Genomic DNA, 8,826 nt, shown 5'->3' with positions numbered 1-8,826 from the left:
ATCCAATGGCATATATCAAATGTCAACTTTAGATACTCCCATCTCAAGTACACCCCACTCCTGGACAAGCTCACTGAGGGGAGTGAGCCTCTAGATCATATACTATCTCAGGATAAGTGCAACATCAGAGGGGACATACAATGGTTCCAGACACTGCCATGCTCCTCTCCCCAATGGGAAAAGGAGGGAGTGACTGGCGTACAGACATTGTGGAGCCAAGAGATAATTGGTTCCCCCTTAATCACACCATCCCTTCACATGGTTCAACAGATACATTCACATATGAAGACAATGTTCCATTCTGACGTCTCCCTTTCTGATATTCTGCATATTACCAGACATGTAAAATACAAGCCTGACCTCTCCCCTCTCTGGGCCCCAAGTGACTTTTCCCTAGCTGAGAAGGGAAAAGTGCAACTGCCAACAGTATAGTCCAAAGGGAGACATTCTAATGACAAGTATCTCACATAAGCATATTATGTAAATAAAACATCTTATTTATCTATGTTACCCAACTAATTCTGATTCATCCTCCACAATACATACAGCCTCTTGTGATTTCAAGGAAAATGACACAGAGACGAAAGATACATTATTAGTATTTTATTTTTCTTGGTCAATTTTTAGGGGCTTCCCTTGGCATCCATGAGTACGCACCACTGCGTGGGTTTCATGACCATGTCAGTAGCTATGACAATTCAATAATGATGAGACAGGAGCAAGAATCAGTTCAACCAGTTCAACCAATGTACACATCTCATACACAACAATAACAATGATGCTCTGTGCATACAACTACGGTAAGTAGGAGGAACAAAAGGTACAACCTTAATAGATAACACTATGTCTTTTTAATTAAATCTTAGTCCTGTATTGACGCTTTGTCTGTTTGATGGTTCGTCAGAGGGCATAGCGGGATTTCTTGTAAGCTTCCAGGTTAGAGTCCCGCTCCTTGAAACAACAGTTGAGTTATGTACGTACAGTCACTGTGGGGACGACGTCCTCGGTGCACTTATTGATAAAGCCAGTGACTGATGTGGTGTACTCCTCAATGCCATCGGAAGAATCCCGGAACATATTCCAGTGTGTGCTAGCAAAACATTTCTGTAGTTTAGCGTCTGCTTCATCAACCACTTTTTTATAGACCGAGTCATTGGTGCTTCCTGCTTTAATTTTGGCTTGTAAGCAGGAATCAGGAGGATGGAATTATGGTCAGATTTGCCAAATGGAGGGCGAGGGAGAGCTTTGTATGCGTCTCTGTGTGTGGAGTAAAGGTGGTCTAGGATTTTTTTCTCTCTGGTTGCACATTTAACATGCTGAAAGAAATTTGGTAAAACTGATTTAAGTTTCCCTGCGTTAAAGTCACCGGCCAATAGGAACCGCGCCTCTGGATGTGCGTTTTCCTGTTTGCTTATGGTAGAATACAGCTCATTGAGTGTAGTTTTAGTGCCAACCTCGCTCTGTGGTGGTATGTAAACAGCTACGAAAAATACAGATGAAAACTCTCTAGGGAGATAGTGTGGTCTACAGCTTATCATGAGATAATTTTACCTCAATGAGCAGAACTTTGAGACTTCCTTAGATATGGTGCACAAGCTGTTGTTTACATAAATGCTTAGGCCCCTTCCCGTGTCTTACCAGAGGCTGCTGTTCTGTCCTGGCGATAGTGTATAACCCGCCAGCTGTATGTTCTTAATGTCGTTGTTCAGCCATGACTCGGTGAAGCATAAGATATTACAGTTTTTAATGTCCCGTTGGTAGGATATACGTGTTTTCAGTTCGTCCCATTTATTTTCCAGCGATTGAATGTTAGCAAGCAGAACGGAAGGCAAGGGCAGATTAGCCACTCGTTGCCTGATCCTCGCAAGGCACTCTGATCTTTTGCCTCAATCTCGGTTTCCTTTTCCAGAATCACGGGGATCGGGGCCTGGTCGGGTGTCTGCAGTATATCCCTCGCGTCCGACTCATTGAAGAAAAACTCTTCATCTATTTTGAGGTGAGTAATCCCAGTTCTGATGTCCAGAAGCTCTTTTCGGTCATAAAAGACGGTAGCAGCAACATTATGCACAAAACAAGTTACGAAAAAACAAACAAAATAGCCTGGTTGGTTGAGAGCCGATAAGACGGCAGCCCTACCCTCCGGCGCCATCATTATTCCGAAGCTCTACGGAGAATTCCTTCGACCTCATGGCTTGGTTTTGCTCTGACATGCACTGTCAACTGTGGGASCTTTATATAGACAGGTGTTTGCCTTTCCAAATCATGTCCAATCAATTTAATTTAACAACAGGTGGACTCAAGTTGTAGAAACATCTCAAGGATGATCAATGGAAACAGGATGCACTTGAGCTCAATTTTGAGTCTCATAGCAAAAGGTCTAAATACTTATGTAAATAAGATATTTCTGTTTTTTAATTTCTAATAAATTTGCTCAATTTTCAAAAACACTGAATTTCGCTTTGTCATTAAGAATATGTGTGTAGTTTTAAGAGTTCAAAAAAATGTTTTAGTCCATTTTAGAATACGGCTGTAACGTAACAAAATGTGGAAAATGTTAAGGGTCTGAATACTTTCCGAAGGCACTGTATACACACAACACACACCACACACACACACACACACACACACACACACACACACACACACACACACACAACCACACACACACACACACACACACACACACACACCACTTGGTCATGCAACAATGTGGATGGCAATTGCTCCAGGACCACAGATTTAAGGAAACATTGAAGTACAGTAATTTCACGATTAGACACTTTAAGTTGGACACCTACTACAAATCTTATCGAATGAATCATCAACCACAGTAGAATATCTGAAGATGAAACGAATCATAGTGTATAATAGGTCTGGTTCCTGTATGCTCTTGAGATTCATGTGAGTAATGTTAACAACTACACTGTTGCAAGTTGAACATGTGTAGATGTTTCCTGTTATTCCTTCCATATCACTATATCCTGATCATTCAATTAAACTGTCTGTATGTCTCCATAAAATTGGAATCACGTTTTAGTTATCTATCTCAAAGATTACTCAGCCTTACCTATTCTGATAATAGCATGTGCCGGACATTTAACATGTTGAAAACAAAGATCTCAGGTCATTGATTTGGTAACTGGGGTATAAATAACTCTGTCAGATTCAGTTTAGTCAGGACCTAACTACATCACACACATCACATCAACATCAAGTGACTTTGTTATTTTGAGTGTGAAGATATGAAAATCTATTACTAGTCGAATTACTTTATATTATATTTCTGCCTTACTACAACCATATATCAACCCTTGATTTACTAAAAGTTATGGCATAATAACAATGTAATAATTCAGCAGTGAATTAATTGTAGATTTAATCAAACCTGCCACAGATAACTAAACTGCTTACCTGTGAGGAAAGTCTATTTGCTTTTGTTGTTTACAATACATACATATAAAAATATAAAATAGGGAGCACTGCTTTGCCAAATAAATGGATCAAACAAAATGTATGTTTATACGTTACTGTAATGTGTCTGTACACCTGTATCGCAATGTGTCTGTACCACTGAATCTGTAATGTGTCTGTACCACGTATCTGTAATGTGTCTGTACCACTGTATCTGTAAGTGTGTCGTACCACTGTATTCTGTAATGTGTCTGTACCACTGTACTGGTAATGTGTCTGTACCACTGTATTGTGCATGTGTCTGTACCACTGTATCTGTAATGTTCTGTACCACTGTATCTGCAATGTGTCTGTACCACTGAATCTGTAATGTGTCTGTACCACTGTATCTGTAATGTGTCTGTACCACTGTATCTGCAATGTGTCTGTACCACTGAATCTGTAATGTGTCTGTACCACTGATTCTGTAATGTGTCGTTACCACTTGTATCTGTAATGTGTCTGTACCACTGAATCTGCAATGTGTCTGTACCACTGAATCTGTAATGTGCTTGTACACGACTATCCACGGTATCCTGTATCTTATGTGTCTTACCACTGTATCTGTAATGTGTCTGTACACTGATCTTAATGTGTTTGTAACATCGTAGTACCCATGTATCTGTAATGTGTCTTACCACTGAATCTGTAATGTGTCTGTACCACTGTATCTGTAATGTGTCTTACCACTGTATCTGAATGTGTCTGTACCACTGAATCTGCAATGTGTCTGTACCACTGATCTGAATGTGCTGTCACTGTACTAATGTGTCTGTACACTGACATCTGCAATGTGTCTGTACCACTGTTCTGTATGTGTCTGTACCACTGTATCTGCAAATGTGTCTGTACCACTGTATCTGCAATGTGTCTGTACCAACTGTATCTGTAATGGTCTGACACTGTATCTGCAATGTCTTACCACTGTACAATGTGTCTGTACACTGAATCTGTATGTGTCTGTACCACTGTATCTCAATGATCTGTACCACTGAATCTGTAATGTGTCTGTACCACTGTATCTGTAATGTGTCTGTACCACTTGTATCTGCAATGTGTCTGTACCACTGAAATCTGTAATGTGTCTGTACCACTGTATCTGCAATGTGTCTGTACCACTGAATCTGTAATGTGTCCTGTACCACTGTAATCTGCAATGTGTCTGTACCACTGTATTGTATTTTGTACCACTGTACTGTAATGTGCTGTAACCACTGTATCTGTAATGTGTCTGTACCACTGAATCTGTAATGTGTCTGTACCACTGTATCTAATGTGTCTGTACCACTGTATCTGTAAGTGTGTCTGTACCACTGTAACTGTAATGTGTCTGTACCACTGAATCTGTAATGTGTCTGTACCACTGTATCTGTAATGTGTCTGTACCACTGTATCTGTAATGTTGGTGTGTACCACTGTAACTGTTAATGTTCTGTATCCACTGTATCTGCAATGTGTCTGTACCACTGATTCTGTAAGTTGTCTGTACCACTGTATCTGTAATGTGTCTGTACCACTGTACTGTAATGTGTTCTGTACCACTGTATCTGCAATTGTCTGTACCACGCTATAACGCAATGCTGTCGTACCACAGTATCGCAATGTGCTGTCCCACTGTATCTGCAATGTGTCTGTACCACTGAATCTGCAATGTGTCTGTACCACTGTATCTCCTACGACAGTAGCTGTACATTGGCTTGTTCTGTGATTCCCCTCCAGGATGATGAGACAGACCATGTTCTTCCTTTTGCTGGCTCTTCTTGGAACATCTACTGGTGCCATTGTTCCAAGTAAACACTTCCTCTTGTTATTATCTCCAGATATATGATGCCATTTAGATTGACAGAGAAACACCTATAGTTATCAACAGTAAAAGTTTTATCATTTCACAAGTAGCCAAGAGTTCTCTTGTCTTGTTAATGACACACCTGTAATATAAACAATCCTTATCACTCACAAATAACAAGGAACTGGTGCACCAGTGTTATTCCGATGGTAGATCTCTGACTGAGCCAGTTATGTGACTGTGGTTCTTCCAGGTCAGAACAGTCTTTTTATCGTTCTGTGAAATGGAGGTTTATGGGTACCTCGCCCCAACTGGTAAGGATAAGCCCCATCACGTTTAATTCCATTTGAATATTATTGAAGTAAATACTTTTAGTAAGTAACTCAGAGCAATCATGTCTTCTACTGACTCATTTTATGCAGACAAATATTCAAGTGATGTCTTGGATATACATACTGTATGATACGATACATTATAAATCATGTATCATTGCCTCAACAGTAGTTAGACATTGGTTTAAAGCCGGCTGCCGAATCCGTAAAATGTGAAGATGTATATAGCCTCCAACACTCTACTCAGCAAATTGGATGCAGTCTATCACAGTGCTATCCGTTTTGTCACCAAAGCCCCATATACTACGCACCACTGCGACCTGTATGCTCTCATTGGCTTGTCCTCGCTTCAAATTCGTTGCCAAACCCATAAGTCTTTGCTAGGTAAAGCCCCGCCTTTTCTCAGCTCACTGGTCACCATAGCAGCACCCACCCGTCGCACGTGCTCCAGCAGGTATATCTCTCTGGTCACCCCCAAAGCCAATTCCTCCTTTGGGCGCATTTCCTTCCAGTTCTCTGCTGCCAATGACTGCAACGAATTGCAAAAATCACTGAAGCTGGAGACTCATATCTCCCTCACTAACTTTAAGCATCAGCTGTCAGAGCAGCTTACAGATCATTGCACCTGTACATACCCCATCTGTAAATAGCTCGTATAACTACCTCATCCCCATATTATTATTATTTTTTGTTTTGCTCCTTTGCACCCCAGTATCTCTACTTGCACATTCATCTTCTGCACATCTATCACTCCAGTGTTTAATTGCTAAATTGTAATTACTTCGCCACTACGGCCTATTTATTGCCTTACCTCCCTAATCTTACATCATTTGCACACACTTTATAGGGACTTTTCTATTGTGTTAGTGACTGTATGTTTGTTTATTCCATGTGTAACTCTGTGTTGTTGTTTGTGTCGCACTGCTATGCTTTATCTTGGCCAGGTCACAGTTGTAAATGAGAACTTGTTCTCAACTGGCCTACCTGGTTAAATAAAGGTGAAATTAATAAATAAATAAAAAAWATATATATACTCCTTCAATTACAAGGGGGATTACATGAACATCAGCATACGAATGCAAGTGCTAACAATTCTCTTGTCCAGGAAATAATGCAGCTTTACAGGGAAAACCCACCCAGTCATCATTGTGTGGGTTTGGTTTTGCTTACAATGCCATTGATGGGAATCACAACGATATTTGGGAAGATGGTTCCTCCTCCTGCACCAACACCAAAGTGAAAGTTAACCCTTGATGGCAGTTGGACCTTCTGTGGACTCATAAAGTGTTCTCCATCACCATCCCCAACCGAATGGACGGGACTTTCAGTAGACTGAATGGTTCTGAGTTCCGCATTGGTGATGCCCTGACAAAACAAGAACAATGGCAACAGCAATCCCAGGTGAACTGTGGGAGTTAAAGTCAATGCTATATTTGACAAAAGGTTGGTTAGCACAACGGTGTACAGACTGTAGAGATAGTTAGAGGACACAACATTCTATCTGTCCCATTATGGCGTCTCTGAGAGCATGAGCAGTGCCATTGAGGCCATCTCTATTTTGAAGTAGCACATTCTATTTTCTACTACTTCTATGAGTTGATAAACAAACTGAAAGGATGCGTACTGCCACGTTGAATGTGCTGTTTGAACGGGTATAAAGCCAAGGTTGACTATTTACTGCCTCCTGCAGTTACAGAATATTTGCTCACGAGTATAATTCATTGGCTGATCCCTCCTGGAATTATGTGATCCTTCCTTAACCCATAGAAAGTCCCACCCAGTTGAGTACTTCAAAAGTCCTCAATGGCACTCCATATGCTAAAACGGGCTTTTGGTCACTTGAGTCCTCTATCTCTATGGTGCAGCCTGACTTACAACACCAGGAAATGTGTTGAATTGTCAACATTATTGAGTGGTTCACTATATGAGTCTGATGAGTTAACATGGAGCTGCTTGTGTCATAGTTACTGTTCTAAAGCAGTTTCGATTTCCTCCTGCAGGTGTGCTGTGATCTCTTCTATTCCAGCTGGCTTCTCCAGCACCTTCCAGTGTAACGGAATGGAGGGTCGATACGTCAACGTGGTCCTTCCAGGAAGAAGTGAATACCTGACCGTGTGTGAGGTGGAGGTCTATGGGTCACCACTGGACTGATAGATCCAGAGCATTTATTACCAAAATGTAATCTGGAGCACACACTGTTTTCTGGACGTGATAGATAACTTATATTACTTTTTTTTTTAAACTAGGCAAGTCAGTTAAGAACAAATTCATATTTACAATTCGACCTACTGGGGAACAGTGGGTGAACTGCCTTGTTCAGAATGACACATTTTTAGCTTGTCAGCTATGGGATTTGATCCAGCAACCTTTTGGTTACTGACACAATGCTCTAACCACTAGGCTACCTGCCACCCTAAATTATATTGTAGGTAACATTCTCCACACTCTTAGAAAAAAGGGTGCCCTTCAGCTGTCCCCATAGGAGAACCCTTTTAAGTTCCTGGTAGAACCCTTTTGGGTTCCATGAGGAAAAGGGTTCTACATGGAACCCAAAAGGGTTCTACATGGAACCCAACAGGGTTCTTCAAAAGGTTCTCTTATGGGGACAGCCGAAGAACCCTTTAAGGTTCTAGATAKACTCTTAGAAGTAAAGGAGCTATGTGTAGGGAAAAATCCATGTTTAAATGTATTAACAGTTGAGTATTTGTTATTTCACATTGTAAATATAGTTATATTGAGTACATTCATTTAGATCTGTTTAATTGAAACTGTACTTACTGTAATGGCTCCTATCATTGTAATGTATTGTATGTCCATGTATTTGGAGAAGATAAAGTTGTTTCAGAAGCACCTGTTTCAGAAGCATTTCTTGGTGTCACCAAGAATGCAATTATCAAAGGTATTTTGATAGGAATATTATGGCCTAACCCTATGTTTTTTAAATTCTCAAAACCAAGACATTTAGCTAATTCACCTGTGTACGCACTCACACATGCATGGACACACATACTGTATGCACACTCACTTGGTCATGTAGAAGAGTGTGGATTGTAATTGTACCAGGACCAGGACCACAAGTAAACATTGAAGTAATTTTATAATWAGACACTTTTAYTCTACTTTTATCMYAWTMAATWTAGTCATCAACTGCAGTAAAATATCTGATGTGGAATAAGAATACATACAATATGTTGCCTGCTCCTGTACATGCTTTTGAGATTCTATAAGTAGCAAAGTATACAACTACTCTGTAACACG

Source organism: Salvelinus sp. IW2-2015, linkage group LG35 (genome assembly GCF_002910315.2).
Source record: "Salvelinus sp. IW2-2015 linkage group LG35, ASM291031v2, whole genome shotgun sequence".
NCBI classification, from domain to species: domain Eukaryota; kingdom Metazoa; phylum Chordata; class Actinopteri; order Salmoniformes; family Salmonidae; genus Salvelinus; species Salvelinus sp. IW2-2015.
This window is presented reverse-complemented; position numbering follows the sequence as displayed.